The 15,527-nt window shown below is 44.1% G+C and overlaps 1 long non-coding RNA gene across 1 annotated transcript in view; it reads left to right on the forward strand.

Annotated features, from left to right (window-relative positions):
* Positions 1 to 1,021: 1,021 nt before the first annotated feature.
* The window catches only part of LOC147999419 (uncharacterized), a 28,118-nt gene continuing 13,612 nt past the window's right edge, over positions 1,022 to 15,527 (forward strand). The window contains exons 1-2 of the long non-coding RNA XR_015643608.1: positions 1,022 to 1,118; positions 2,135 to 2,298. This is a non-coding gene — a long non-coding RNA (uncharacterized LOC147999419). The remainder of the gene's footprint in view (positions 1,119 to 2,134; positions 2,299 to 15,527) is intronic.

Raw genomic sequence — 15,527 nt, forward strand, 5'->3', positions numbered from 1 at the left:
CCCTATATGTGCTGATGGCACATGCTCAAAGCCTGACTGTTGGTATTCTAAGAGAAAGGAACCCTCACCGGAAAATGGAACATTTATGTTATGGACAATCTACTGAGGGGAGGATTAGTTATAAGCTAAGTAAGGTGGGGGCAGGTTGAGGAATTTTGCAAAGAGTCAAGTTTGTCCAGAACAGAATTCATGTCCTTCCTCTGTTCTCCTGTGTGGTTTGTGGATAGTCCTGGCCCCAGATGTATCATGGAAAAGCCTGGTTTTGTAAGACTGACAATATGGAGATGTCATTTATGAAGCAAAGAACATTTTGCTGGGAACCATCTTGGTGAGGCAGGTTAGTCCCATCTGCTTGAGGTAGTCCCAATTTTCAGTGTTTGAGTAGTCCTGTTGTGATGCCGGCCTGCCTCTGTTCTACTCACAGCTGGCTAAATTACTTACTTATTGCTCAATACTTGCTCCAATGGGGTGTGTGTGTGGAGAGAGAGAGAGAGAGAGAGAGAGAGAGAGAGAGAGAGAGAGAGAGAGAGAGAGAGAGAACAACTTCTGAAGAGTTCTGTTAATATAAAAGAGCCAAGGAGGGCGGGAGGCGTTTTGGTCACCTTCTCCCAAGCATATGTTCTGTAGAGGAGATCATGAAGAAAGCCAAGCCAGAAGAAAACCGATCTGAGCATTATGCAAATGCATTAAAATAAAACATCAGCATTGTGCATAGAGAAGGACAAATGCATGCAAATTACAGGTGCAGAGGAAAGCAGAGAACCTGACCAAGAGGGACGGATGGCCAAGCAAAACCCCAACCCAGAAGAAACAGGGGAGGGAATAGAAGGGAAGGAAGAGAGGGAGGAAAAGGAGGAGAGGAGGAAGCTTCCAGTTATTACTTGGATGTGCGAGCGTTGCTTTGGTGCACCCGTACTGGGACGCTCTGCCAAGAGGAAAGGTTTCATTTAACATCAGAGCGGGACTGCCAGGAAATTGCAAGGAGGAAGTAAAGCTTGGAAGTCATCCAGCCAGAGTCTTGGTCACCTGCAGTGTGTGGTCACATACAAATAGAGCCAGGGTCCCTGGTAAAAGAGTCTCTTTCTCTCTCGGTTCCTCACACATCTGTCAAGCGGAAGGTAAGTGGCAAAAGGCACACACGGGTCCTGATTAGAGGTCACATGCATCTTTTTAAATTATTGCTTGACCCCTGAATAGCAGCCAGTATCCTTCCCAGGGTAGACCTGCTCTTCTGGTCTCCAAGTACAGCTCCTGGGAGTTCCACTGCGGACATGGGTGATAGGAAGCCGAATGGCCATCCTAAGCTCACTCTGTTAATCGGATGGCCATTCATGTGTTCCTACGCCTTGATTCATCTTTTACACATCACACAAGGCTCTGGTTTTGTTTGGGACTTTTTAGTCTTTTAAATACAATTGTTTAAAACTTTTTTTATTGGAGTGACATGCATTTGACTAAGGAACAACTAAATAATAGTTACAGAAAGATATCATTCTCCTGTTGTAGGCTCCCCTGCCCCTCTCTTTAAATTTTGCTTCCCTGAAGTGAGCTGTTGCCAGCATTTGTTATTCTCTTCTGGGTCGCTATTCCCATAGCTCTAAATAATAAACTTCTCCATCTATTTCTGGCTTATTAACTCCGGGCCTTATTTATTGATTTCCGGCTGTGACAGAGGACTTAGCTAACTTCCACGGCTCCCACATCCCCTTCCTGCCTGTTCCTAGCATAGCAATGTTGTGATTCCCACTTCCTTCCTGGCCTTCATGTCTTCAAACTGTAATGTGCCCTTTCTCACACCACCTACTGCACACAGCCCCTGTGACCGAGCTGGGCCCACTGTGAGGTGGAGATATAAAGCTCACAGCTGACCCTGGTCCTGGAGCTTCTGCATATGTGACGTCAAGGATGATGGTGTTTACTCCACATTCTTTTAATTAAGCCAAGGGTCCTGAGGGAATAAACAGTACTTACGTTATCCTAGCTATGTCAACTGTCCATCTGGGGCCAAGCAGTGAGCTCTATATAACCCTCCTCTCTCCTTCCTGGCTTCAACATCTACCGCTGAGCCCTTGAATAGGGAATGTTTCCAGAGCCAAGTTCAAATGTCTGACTGTTCCCTGTGTTGTCATTTCAGTTTGGTTTGTATTCAGACCATAATGTCTGGACACGTACACACCTATAATCCCAACACTTCAGACGTGGGGAGCAAGAAAGTCAAGAGTTCAAGGTCAGTGAGTTCCACATAGTGAGTTGGAGGACTGCCTGAGCTACCAGACCCTGACTCAACACAGCCTGCTGGTGAGATGGCTCAGTACAGGTGCTTGCCACTAAGCATGACACCTGATTTTAATCCCTAAAGACCCATATAGTAGATGACCCGATAGTCATCCTCTGACCTTACAGGTGTACCGCAGCATGCACTCATGTGCACACGCGTGCACACGTGCACCCATGCATACGCTTGCACACACAGGCACAGAGAATGTAATAAAATTAATAAAGCAGCAATAAACTGTTCCTGGTGAGTCTCAGGTATTCAAACATGAATGGTGTAATCTCCTGTCAACTGGCTCTAAGTAAAGGGAATTAAAGCGTAGGTCTGACTTAGCCCTTAAAAACAAGGTGGTGGTTTCCCTGAGACAAGAGGCCATTGCTTCTGTGAGCAGTCGCTTCTGATCACCCATCACTTCTCACTGGCCATGAGGATGGCAGAGCTGGCCACCGTCACATTAGCTCCTTCATTCGTTGCCTTAAACCTTGTCTCTCAAGCTTTGACTCTGTCTGTCTGTCTGTCCGTCCGTCTGTCTGTCATCTGTCTACCTATCTTCTGGTTTTCTGTCTGCCACCCAAGTCTTTAATCTCCTATTCGTCCTTTTCTTTCTCTGTGAACTACAACCAGCGGTCTTCCTCCTGCCCTGTACACACCCTACCTTTTGCCCGTCTCCTGGCACTTTTGCTCCCTCTGGACCCATTCCAGATCCCTTGAGTCCACTTTCGTTATTTTCTAAAGCAAACAGACAACATCGCACACGAAGGTAATCTTTATAATAACATTTTAAACAAAACTTGCTCTCCTTTTGATTGACAGTTGCCATATTCTGACATAATGTCCCCCTAACTGGGAAAAGCATTGACGGAGCAGTTTCCCTGTCACCTAGGTTTGCAAGAGAGACACCAACTCCAGGTCTGAGACAAGTTAGGTTCATGTGACCTTTTTTCTTTCTGTGCTTTTTTTCTTTTTCTGTTTTGGGGCTTGAAAATACTCTCTTTCTTTTTATTTTTATTTATTTACCTGATTTTAATCCCTAAAGACCTGCATAGCAGAAGAGGGGAACTGTCCCCTGTAATTCCTTACATTCCAGCGGTTGCCCCCCTTCCTCACCATCCCGTCTCTTACGAATAAAACTGCTACGAATGTAGCTGAGCAAGTGGTCCATGGCACAGTGGGGCATCTTTTGGGCATATGCCCAGGAGTGCTATAGCTAGGTCTTGAGGTAGAACTATTCCCAGTTTTCTGAGAAACTGCCAAATTGATTTCCAAAGTGGTTGTTCAAGTTTGCATTTCCACCAGCAATGGAGGAGCGTCCCCCTTGCTCCACATCCTCGCCAGCATCTGCTGTCACTTTGCTTTTGATCTCAGCCATTCTGATGGGTTGTTTTGATGGGTTAGCCATTCAGGGTTGTTTCCATTTGCATTTCCCTGATTGGGTTATTTGGGTTGTCAGTGTCTAACGTCTTGAGCTATTATAAAGTTCGAATAACAGTCTTCTGTCAGATGTAAGGTTGGTGAAGAGCCCTTTCCAATCTATAGGCTGCAGTTTTGTCCTATTGACAGTGTCTTCTGCCTTATAGAAGATTTTCAGCTTCATGGGATCCCAGTTAGCAAGTGTTGATCTTAGAGCCTGAGCCATGGGTGTTCTGTTCAGGAAGTTGTCTCCTGTACCAATGAGTTCAAGGCAGTTCCCCACTTTCTGTTCCGTTAGATGTAGTGTATCCTGTTTTACCTTGAGGTCTTTGATCCACGTGGACTTGAGTTTTGTGCAGGGTGATAGATATGCATCTCTTAGCATTCTTCTGCAGGCAGGTAACTAGTTAGACCAGCACCATTTATTGAAGATATTTTATTTTTCCATTGCCTTCTTTGTCAAAAAACAAGTGTCTAAAGGGTTTATTTCAGGGTCTTCTATTCCATTGATCAACCTGTCTGTTCCTAAACAATGCCATGCAGTTTTTATTCCTACTGAGATCAGGGACGGGGATACCTGCAGACATTATTTTATTGTTTAGGATTATTTTAGCTATCCTGGCTTTTTTGTTTTTCCATATAAAGTTAAGGATTGTGTTGGAATTGTTATGGAAATTCCATTGAATCTTTAAATTGCTTTTGGTAAGATGGCTATTTTTACTATGTTAATCCTGTAGATCTTTGAGCATGGGAGCTCTTTCCTTATGCTCTTCTGAGATCTTCAAAGTCTTTCTTCAGTGGCTTGAACTTCTTGTCATACAGGTCTTTCTCTTGCCTGGTTAGAGTTACATCAAGATGTTTTATATTATTTGTGGTTGTTGTAAACAGTGTTGTTTCCCTAATTTCTTTCTCAGCCTGTTAATCATTTGTATAAAGGAAAGCTATTGATTTATTTGAGTTAATTTTATACCCAGTGACTTTGCTGAAGGTATTTATGAACTGTAGGAGTCTTCTGGCAGAATTTTAAGGGTCACTTATGTAAACTATTATATCATTCACATGTAATGATACTTTGACATCTTCCTTTCCAATTTGTATCTCTTTGATCTCCTTTATTTGTCTTATTGGCTAGAAATTCAAGTACTATAGAAAAAAGCGGGTAGCCTTATCTTGTTCCTGATTTTAGTAGAATTGATTTAAGTTTCTCTCCATTTAGTTTGATGTTGGCTATTTCTTTGCTGTATATTGCTCTGATTACGTTTAGGGAGGCACATTTTATCCTTGATCTCTCTAAGACTTTTTAGCATGAAGAGGTGTTGGAACTTGTTAAAAGCTTTTTCAGCATCTAGTGAGATCATCATGCGATTTTTTTCTTTCAGTTTGCTTATACGGTAGATTATGTTTATATTGAACCATCCCTACACTCTGGGAAGAAGCCTACTTGATCACCGTGGGTAATATCTTTGATGTGTACCTAGGTTCTGTTTGCAAGTATTTTATTGAGTACTTTTTGCAACAATGTTCATAAGAAAAGCTGGTCTGAAATTCTCTTTGTTGAGTCTTTGTGTGGTTTAGGTTAGCAGAATGACTGTGTCCTCATGGAATTAGTTTGGCAGTGTTCCTTCTGTCTATATTTTGTAGAATAGTTTGAGGAGTATTGGTAATAGTTTTTTTTGGGGGGGAATGGGAGACTTTTAATGACTGCTTCTATTTCCTTAGGAGTAATATGGCTGTTTAGATAGTTTGCCTGTTCTTGATTTAACTTTGTTAAGTGGTATCTGTCTAGAAAATTGTCCATTTTGTTAAGATTTTTCAATTTTGTGGAGGACAGGCTTTTGAAGTAAGACCTGTTGTTACATCTCTCTCTTCATTTCTGGTTTTGTCTATTTGGATACTGTCTCTCTGTCTTTTAGTTATTATGGCTCATGGTTTGTCTATCTTGTTGATTTTCTCAAAGAACCACCTCTTGGTTTCATTGATTCTTTGTATTGTTTTCTTTCTTTCTTTATTTCAGCCCTGATTTTGATTATTTCCTGCCTTCTACTTCTCTTCAGTGTGCCTGCTTCTTCTTTTTTTCTAGAGCTTTCGGATGTGCTTTTAAGTTGCCGGTCTGAGAACTTTCTAACTTCTTTACGGAGGCACGTAGTGCTACCAGCTTTCCTCTTAGCACTGTTTTCATTGGGTTCCATAAATTTGGGTACACTGTGCCTTCATTTTCATTGAATTCTAGAAAGTCTTTAACTTCCTTCTTTATTTCTTCCCTGACCTAGAGATCATTGAGTACAGAGTTGCTTAATTTCCATGAGTGTGTAGGCTTTCTTGTGCCTTTGTTATTGTAGAAATCCAACTTTAATACATAGTGGTTTGACAAGATATAAGGTGTTATTTCAACTTTCTTGTATTTGTTGAGGCTTGCTTTGTGACTGACTATATGGTCAGTTTTGGAGAAGGTTCTGTGAGGTGCTGAGAAGAAGGTAAATTCTTCTGTGTTTGGGTGAAATGTTCTACAGATGTCTCTTAGGTCCATTTGAGTCATAATGTCTGTTAGTTTCATTGTTTCTCTGTTTAGTTTTTACCTGAATGACCTGTCAATTGGTGAGAGTGGGGTGTTGAAATCTTCCACTATTAATGTGTAGGGTTCAATGTGCAATTTGAGCTTTAGTAATGCTTCTTTTACAACTGTGGGTGCCCTTTGTTTGTGGTATAGATGTTCAGAATTGAGATATCATCTTGGAAGACTTTTGCTTTGATGAATGTGAAGTGTCCTTCTCTGTCTTTTTTGATTAATTTTGATTGAAAGTATTTTATTCGGTTTTAGAATGGCTACTCCAGTGTGCTTCTTGGGTCTATTTGCTTGGAAAACTTGGTTTCATCTTTTTACTCTGAGGTGATGTCTATCTTTATGGCTCAGGAGTGGTGTTTCTTGTATGCAGCAGAATGATGGATCCTGTTTTCACATTCATTCTGTTAGCCATGTCTTTTTATTGGGGAATTGAATCCATTGATGTTGAGAGATATTAATGACCAGTGATTGTTAATTCCTATTATTTTGATGTTGTTGGTATTAAGGTGTGTGTGTGTGTGTGTGTGTGTGTGTGTGCGTGCGCGCGCGCGCGCGCGCGCGCACTTATCTTTCTTTTGCTGCTATAGAATTACTTATTTCCTGTGTTTTCTTGGATGCAGTTGTCTTCCTTGGGTTGGAGCTTTCCTTCTAGTATTTTCTGTAGAGCTGGATTTGTGGATGGATATTGTTTAAATTTGGGTTTGTCCTGAAATACCTTTTCTCTCCATCTGTGGTGACTGAGAGTTAGACTGAATATTGTAGCCTAGGTTGGCCTCTGTGGCTTGTTAGAGGTTGTGAAATATCTGTCCAGGCTCTTCTAGGATTTCAATGTCTACTGAGAAGTCAGATGCAATTCTGCCTTTGTATGTTACTTGGCCTTTCCCCCTTGACACTTTTAATATATTTTCTTTGTTCTACAGATTTGTGTTTTGATTATTATGTAGTGGGAAAATTTTCTTCTTAGGTCCGATCTAATGGATGTTCTATAAGCTTCTTGTATGTTTATAGGTATCTCTTTCTTTTAGGTTGGGAAAGTTTTCTTCTATGATTCTGTTGAAAATACTTTCTGGGCCTTGGAGGTGGGACTCTTCAACTTCTTCTAGTCCTATTATTCTTGGGTTAGGTCTTTTCATGGTATTTCAGATTTCCTGGATGTTTCGCATAAGGAATTTTTAGATTTAATGTTTGCTTTGACTGATGTATCAGTTTCTTCTATTGTATCTTCTACACCTGAGATTTTTTCTTCCATCTTTTGTATTCTGTTGATGATGCAGGCATCTGTTGTTCCCGTTCTTTTCTCTAGGTTTTTCCATCTCCAGGATTTCCTGTTTGTGTTTTATTTTCCACTTGCAGGTCTTGAACAGTTTTATTTATTTCCTTTACCTGTTTAATTATCTTTTGCTGTATTTCTTTAAGGGATTTACTAATTTCTTCTTTAAAGGCCTCTATCATCTTCATAAGATTGGATTTGAGATCATTTTCTTGTGTTTCGGTTGTCTTAGGATATCCAGGGCTTGCTGTAATAGGCTAAGTGTGCCCTGAGGTTGCCACATTGCTCTGGCTTTTGTTGAATGTGTTCTTTGTGTTCTTTCAAGGGCCTTCATCCATTTGGATGACTTTGGTCTCTGGATGGTCCTGTTGTAAGAAGGTATTTTGAGGGGGGTTAAACTCAACATCCTGGTGTGGCAGGCCTCTGATGGGTATCCTTGGGCTGTATGGTTTGACATCAGCAGGTCTGTATAGTTCCAGATCCAAAGGTCTGATAAAGTAGATGGAGAGGTGGCAGGGGAATGGAGGTCTACTGGGGATAGCAGACTTCTTAGGGCAGCTTAGAGTGCCCCAGAGGACTCAGCAAGCAGGTCAAATGAGTGAGGGAAGGGAATGTAACCTCGTACGGTTCAGGATCCATAAGTCTGATATATGTGACCTATTTTTCTTTTTCTTTTCAATTTTTTTTTAATTTATTATACATATGTACCCTATAGCTATCTTCAGACAGACCAGAAGAGGGAATCAGATACCATTACAGATGGGTGTGAGTCACCATGTGGTTGCTGGGGTTTGAACTCGGGACCCCTCGAAGAGCAGTCAGTGCTATTAACCACTGAGACATCTCTCCAGCCCTCTTTTCTATTTTTGATTCATGTTCTCACACAGCAGCCATGGCTGACTTGGAACTTTCTATGTGTAGACCAGGCTGGCCTAGATCTGCCTGCATCTGCCTCCAAGCATGGAATTAAAGGTGTGCACCACTAAACTCAACAAGTGACCTAGTTTTGAAGATCCACTTATTTGTGGGGAGTGGAGGGTATGCGGGTACAGGTGCCAAAGAGGCCAGAGGCATCAGATCCCCTGGATCCAAAGACAGGCTGTTGTGAGCTACCCGATGTGAGAACTGATAACTGAACTCCAGCCCTCTGCAAGAGCAGTGTGTGCTGTTATAGACGGAGCTGTCTCTCTAGCCCACTTGGCATATTTTTACACTCTGAAAGTTCCTTCTGTTATGTTTCACATACTGAAATCACAATTACGGTTCTGGAAATCTCCATCTCGCCGGCACCTTGTTGGTAAAGAGAGACCTGCAGATGTGACTGATCTAAAGATCTTAAGATGGAGAGAGCATCCAGATGTGTCCACGTAGCCACGTGGCCTTCAAAGGGAACAGAAGGAAGCAGAGGGGAGTCAGAGAAGAACATGTGGTAACAGGGTGGGGCAACAAGCCAAGAGAGGGCAGTGACCCCCTGAGGCTGAATGCACAGAGAGTGGCTCAGATGCAGGGTCTCTCTACTCATTTTCTGTGCCTTTGGGGCGACAGTCTTCTGCCCACAGCTGTCGCCCTCACCTCGAAGGTTCTGGGTACCACTGTCTGCCTCCTTACACATTCCAGAAACTGATGAGTTCTTTGCCATTTTTAAAATGATTGTTACTGCTGGGAGAAGTTTCCTGTCTTAGACTATGGTACTAATGGGATCCTCCCTCTCTACACAGATTAATAATGTCTCCCGGTCCATCATCCCATGGAGTTCAGTGCACTAGATACTAGGTGACATAGACAATAGAAATCCACAAAGCCCAATGTGACCATGCATTAAGGACAGGGCACACTGGCACAGGCAAAAGCACGAAGTCTTCATGATCAGATACAGAGTCATTGTTAGTCCCACCTAGAGTGGGTGTGGCTCAGTGAATGGAATATGAACTCAGCAATTCTGAGGTCGCTGGTTCAAACTCAATACCAAAGAGAGAAAGAGAGACACCCTCACAGAGGAAAACTTGACAGCCTTTATTCAGCTCTTCAGAAACACTCCCAGCCAGGGTGTACTGCCACAGACACTGGCACAGCACAAGTTACCCACATTTCCAATAACATGGGAAAAGGCTGTCAAAGAAGCATGAATGTTTTTCAATTGTGTAAATGATTAGCATCCATTCAATACACACTCAGTTAAATATCTGTTTTGGACCAACTACTGCCTGGGGCTGAAGACACAGTGGTGGGCACGAGTGAAAGAGATCCTCACTGCACCCCCTGGTACAGTCACATGAGCCACTTAAGGATGGCATCGCTGCTGGTCTGTGCTTTGCAGAGCCTCAGGTGAGAGGGAGTGTCGGCCTAGACTCAGGAGGAGAATGCATCTGGACATCTTATGTGTGTGCAAACACGACATTGTTGCAGGAGAGCCTGATCAAGAGCACACCAGAGGCACAGTCAGGGGACCTGGGAGGCGGATGGCCTTTTCCCTTCAGCTCTGAACACCAGGCCTGCACGACCCCACTCAGCTTCTCTGTGTGCGGGTTTGTGTGGAGTGGGGGTGTTCTGCTTTATTTTTGCTTAAAAGAAAGAAGCCAGGTGAATGGTCTGTTGGGTAATTTCCAAATTTAAGCCTACCCCTCAAAATGTGAATGTATGTATTAAAGGTCAAGTTTGTACTATATGACAGACACACACATACACACACATACACACACATACACACACACACACACACACACACACACACACACACACACACACTTTCTGCTCTTTCCTTTGAAAAACAATCCAACCATTGCTTAATCAACATACCCTCTCAGTCCCTTGCACACACACGGGAAGAAAGGAAACCACTGAGCATGTACACATAAACTAAGAACCATTTTCATCTTCACTCGAAATGACTTGACATCGGCAAACACACATTTCTTTACTCTGGGAGTCGGGCTGACTAAAGAACGGCATTTTGACTGGTCTTTAGGCATGAAATACTCCCAGAGGACTTTGATTCCCCGGTTTATTTTCAACTTGAAAATTTCTAAAATGTTAACATAACACTGTTAGCTACTGCTGTTGAAATAGTATTTAAGAGAGCAGATGGACGCGTCTGTTTGTGCACGCTGTTTATGGCAACAAAAGAGTTCTCTGGGAATCATGAGATGATTTTTCTTTTAGTCCTCCGAAATGGTAACTTTCTTAGGTTGTCCAGATGATTTGACAGATTGAAAGGAGGCCGGCAAGTGGTCAACTGGCTGCAGTGAGGGTTGTGTATAGCACTTGCCTCGCCTGCAGAGGGCCCTGAGTTTGAATCCTATGGCTGCAAAGTCAACACCTACAGTCAGTCCACTCTTAGAACTGGGCTAGCTGTGCATCTTGATCTGGGTGATCATTATGGACACTTTGTTCTTCAGTGGCTTTCCCCTTGCCCTTCATTAGTAAGATCCACTGTTTGGAGACTGAAGAAACTAAGTATCTGTTGTTGTAAAAATATATAAAATTAAAAAAAAGTAGGGTTGCCTTTTATCCCCCTAGGTCCAGCACCTCAGTGCCCCAAGATATCTGCTGGCTGTCTTGCCAGAAGCACACATTCCAATTCCGTGGCAGTCCTGACCAGCCACCCCACACTCCATTACACTTAAATCTACACATGAAAGAACACACAACACAATAACCTTTGGCCCAATTGATAAGCTATAATTGCCCACCTAAACATACAAAGCCCAGTACCATCCATCTCTTAAGAACATTAGAAATAACCTGTAAATACACAGAGCAGAATCCATTGTCCTGCCACAGCTTCTTCTCCCTCTGCCTCCTGTCTCTTCTCCTTTCCGTTCCAGTCTCCTCCCCTTCCTTCAAACTTTTCTCCCGCCCATCCTTCCTTCTTGTCCAATGACAGGCCTCCTTCTATCTTGTACCTGCCTCACCTGTGACATCATGCCACAAGTATCCGTGCATTTAAGTAAAGATATACATTCTAGTCTTCTAAGCTATTCTCGAGATATCCTTGACTACATTCATGCCTTTAGTTTCTTTCTTAATATTTTATCTGAGGTGCTGGGGTCACACCTGGGGCCTTTCACACACTAGCACTCTGCTGCAACGTGGTGCTCCTAGCCCCCCACATTCTATTCCTCTCTGGGCCCAACCCCTCTGCTCTTCAGGAGTTTCAGGCTAGTGGCTCACTTGACCGAGGGTTTTAAGTGAATCCATTGTTTCGCCAGCAGGGAGAACTACTGAACAGTCTCCACTCAGGCGTGCCTCAGTCCGGGGAACATGTGAGTCTGCTGAGTCCTCTGAGTAGCCTTGAAGCAGAGAGCAAAGATGAATGCCACTGAGAAGGGGTGGTGGACGAGCCACTGGACAAAGGCAAAGGCTGGATCTGTCTCTTAGGATCCACATCTCTCCCTGCCTGGGAAGCCATGCTCCTCCAGCAGGAGGAGGGCCTCTCTGTCTTTGGATCAACCAGGGTCTTTTGACATGTGAACACAATTGCAGGTGGAGTTGACGTGTGAGAGCTAGTTATTTTTCCCATCAGCCTCAGGCAGCCCCTCCCATTCAGGAGGGAGTGCAGCAATCATGTCTGAGGCAGTTCCTGGAGGTCACTGGGTGCCCTGCTGTGAGGACACCATGCTGTCTCAACCTTATCTAAAGGAATGCACTTCGAGGACCCTGATGCTGCCCTGCTTTGTAGCGACCTAAGAGTCGATTGAGCTCACCAATGCCCCCCTATGCCCAATCTCCATCGCTGCAACCCACCCTTTACGGAATGTATAAAACTACTTTACGGATTGTTTGGGGTCTCCTCTCCTCGTGAGCTTGCTGGAATAATACTGATCCTCTAGCTATTGCTTCGGTCTCTGGTCTCACATCTCATTCACGTGGGTCTCCTAGAAATTAAGACTCAGGTCGAGTCTTACAGAAGTGTACATGAAAGTATTTAGACAGCACCGTCCTTAGAAAATGGTGTTCCCCGCAGGTCTGAGTTCGGAGGCCCAGATCCTTGGCGTGTCTGGGAAAGAGTCAGGTGCAAAAAGCCTGTTACACCCCTGTAGGTGTATGTGTCAGTCACTCTTCTGTTGCTGTGACGAAACACCATGACCAAGACAACTTACAGAAGGAAGGGCTTCTTTGAACTCAGCTCCAGTTGGATGAGTCGGCAAAAGCAGGGAAGTGGGGCAGCAAGAGGCAAGGGTCAGGCGGGAGCAGGAAGCTGAGCGCTTGCGCCTAAAGCACAAACATGGAACAGAGAGAGCGAGCAGGAAATGCCTCCAGGTCTGCGGTGACGCACTTCCTCCAGCAAGGCGCACCACCTTAAACCTCCCCAAACAGTACCACCAACTGGGAACCCAGTGCTTTAATGTCCGAGCCTATGCAGGACATTCTCATTCAAACCGCTATAATGTCTGTGTTTTTCCTCTTGTCTTGACCTTTGCGCGTCAGCTGCTGATTACGTTTACAGTCCGGTGTGTGCTGGGACTGCAACGTGTAAAGCCATATGAACTCTTTGCAGGTGTCTCTCAAATGAGCCTCTTTTAAGTAATTCTGAGAGTCGCTTTGTAAAGCCAAGGCGTGGGGCTGAAGAGATGGCTCACCAGTTAAGAGCACCGGCTGCTCCTCCAGAGGACCTGGTTTCAGTTCCCAGCAGCCATTAGGGTGGCTCGAAAGCACATGCAATCCCAGTTCCAGGGGATCTGATGCTTAGTGCATTTACAAGACCCCGAATTTGATCCCTAGAGTCATCCCCTAGGAGCGTTGATAGAAAGGATTCTGAACCCCTTTCCCAAAAGTTCTGCAGTGAAAAATTGTGTGGTAGCATTTGCTTCACTACAGACCCCATTTTTATGGACCCTAGGAAATGGCATCTTCAGGTGAAGTCCACAGAGACTCTGTTTGCATTCAGTAGCAAAGGCTTAAATAAGGCACCTCTGCCACCCGACTCTCACACCCACAGACTCACGGAGATAACGAGCAATATAAACACACTGCCCCAAACTGCAACAAAGGTGCTTCCACTCCATGGCCCAGCCATGTCTCTCCTCAGTTAGGACGGAGCTAGGACCCCTTGCTTAGCTTCGTCACCGGCTTTTCAAGACAGGAGGGCTCTCCACTGCACAGTGCAGTGTGCGAGGCCATGTGTACGGAAGTACATGTGGGCGCTAGCAGGCGTCTCAAAAGCGAGTCCATAGCCAGTGTCAGGGAGCTTCAGCTTGTACTCCAGGGTCATCCCTCCTCTCCCACCTTCCCTGTCTGCTCTCATGCCCGGCCCTCCATTCTGCAGAAACAATGCTTTCTACTGAGAGTGTTCAGAGCCGGCCTCCACAGAGCAGCGCCTGGTGTCTTGGCACTCCCAGAAGTAAAACTGTAGGATGTATGTAAGCACAGTTTGTTACAATTAAAAGAAATACTAATAAGACAGTCTTACTGAAACATGCATAACAAAGTATATTGTTTTACCCACTCTTAAGAATATACGGGTTGGGGATTTAGCTCAGTGGTAGAGCGCTTGCCTAGAAAGCGCAAGGCCCTGGGTTGGGTCCCCAGCTCCGAAAAAAAGAAAAGAAAAAAAAAAGAATATACTTCAGGGGTATTTAGTTTTATATCGCCATTGCCAGCACCCACATCTATGGTTTTCACATTATTCCAAAAAGACACTGTGGACCTGTCAGCCTTCAGGACTGCCTCCACAGCCTCCTGTAGCTTCTGCTTCACTCTCTCCATGAATTTACTGCTTAAGCACCTCATATAAAACAAATTAGGCACTATGTATTTGTCCTTTTTGTTCTTGGCTTAATTCACGTTTCATAATTTCCCCAGCGTTCCTTTAAAACATAACGTTCTTATTCACAGTATTTGTGATGGATGTAATCATAGTTGTAAACCATCATAATTGCACACAGGGGAAACATGATCCTATGTGTAATCACAGGGGAAGCATGATCCTGTGTGTAATCATGAGGGAAGCATGATCCTTTGTGCAATCATGAGGGAAGCATGATCCTTATGTGTAATCACAGGGAAAGCATGATCCTTTGTGTAATCATGAGGGAAGCATGAGACTGTGTGTAATCATGAGGGAAGCATGATCATTATGTGTAATCACTGGGGAAGCATGATCCTTGTGTGTAATCATGGGGGAAACGTGATCCTTGTGTTTAATCATGGGGGAAGCAAGATCCTTGTGTGTAATCATGGGGGAAGTATGATCCTATGTGTAATCACGGGAGAAAGCATGATCCTGTGTGTAATCACGGGGGACACATGATCCTATGTGTAATCATGGGGGAAGCATGATCCTTATGTGTAATCTTCCACCAGAGGTTTTGTAACAGTGTAAACAGTGAAGAGCATGAGGCAGAGACTGGCACTCACGTGGGTCCTTCCTTTTCTGATACTATATCTGATAAAAGAGAAAGTCCTGACCACAATTATTAGTCATCCTGGTTGGAAAGGTTGTCCCCAACCTCTGCTATCTCTAAACACATGATTCCAACATGGCCTCAGAGTCTATGGTAGGATTTTTCTCGCTGTGGGGATACGGAGCAGTTGGAAAGATGGTTCAGCAGTTGAGCGTGCTTGCCAATGACCATGAGAACTCGAGTTTGGATTCCACAGACACCTTATACCCTCAGACCTTAATGAGTTGCCTGATTCATTAAGGGGCTGGAGACTGGAGGATTGCTGGGACTTGCTGCCTTTTAGCCTAACCAAGAGAACAAGAGCCTCAGGCTGAGGAACAGACCCTGGCTCAAAGGAATAAGACAGTGATAGAGAAGGGCACAGGATACTCTCCTCTGGCCCCCATGTGCACACAGGTGTACATACCTGTACATACACATGCGAAGAAATGTGAATGAATCAGAGCACATGCAGTGGTGTGTGTCTCCCTCAGGAGTCCCACTCCACTCTGCTTCCATTCGGCTTTCCACGAGTGTTTCTTCAGATGTGGGATCATCACTGGGTTTCCTTTTCTTTATCTGATTTCTTTGCTTTTTTTTTTTACTGTGAATATTCCTGCATCTCAT

Source organism: Rattus norvegicus, chromosome 19 (assembly GCF_021556685.1).
Source record: "Rattus norvegicus strain SHRSP/BbbUtx chromosome 19, alternate assembly SHRSP_T2T, whole genome shotgun sequence".
In the NCBI taxonomy this organism is placed as follows: domain Eukaryota; kingdom Metazoa; phylum Chordata; class Mammalia; order Rodentia; family Muridae; genus Rattus; species Rattus norvegicus.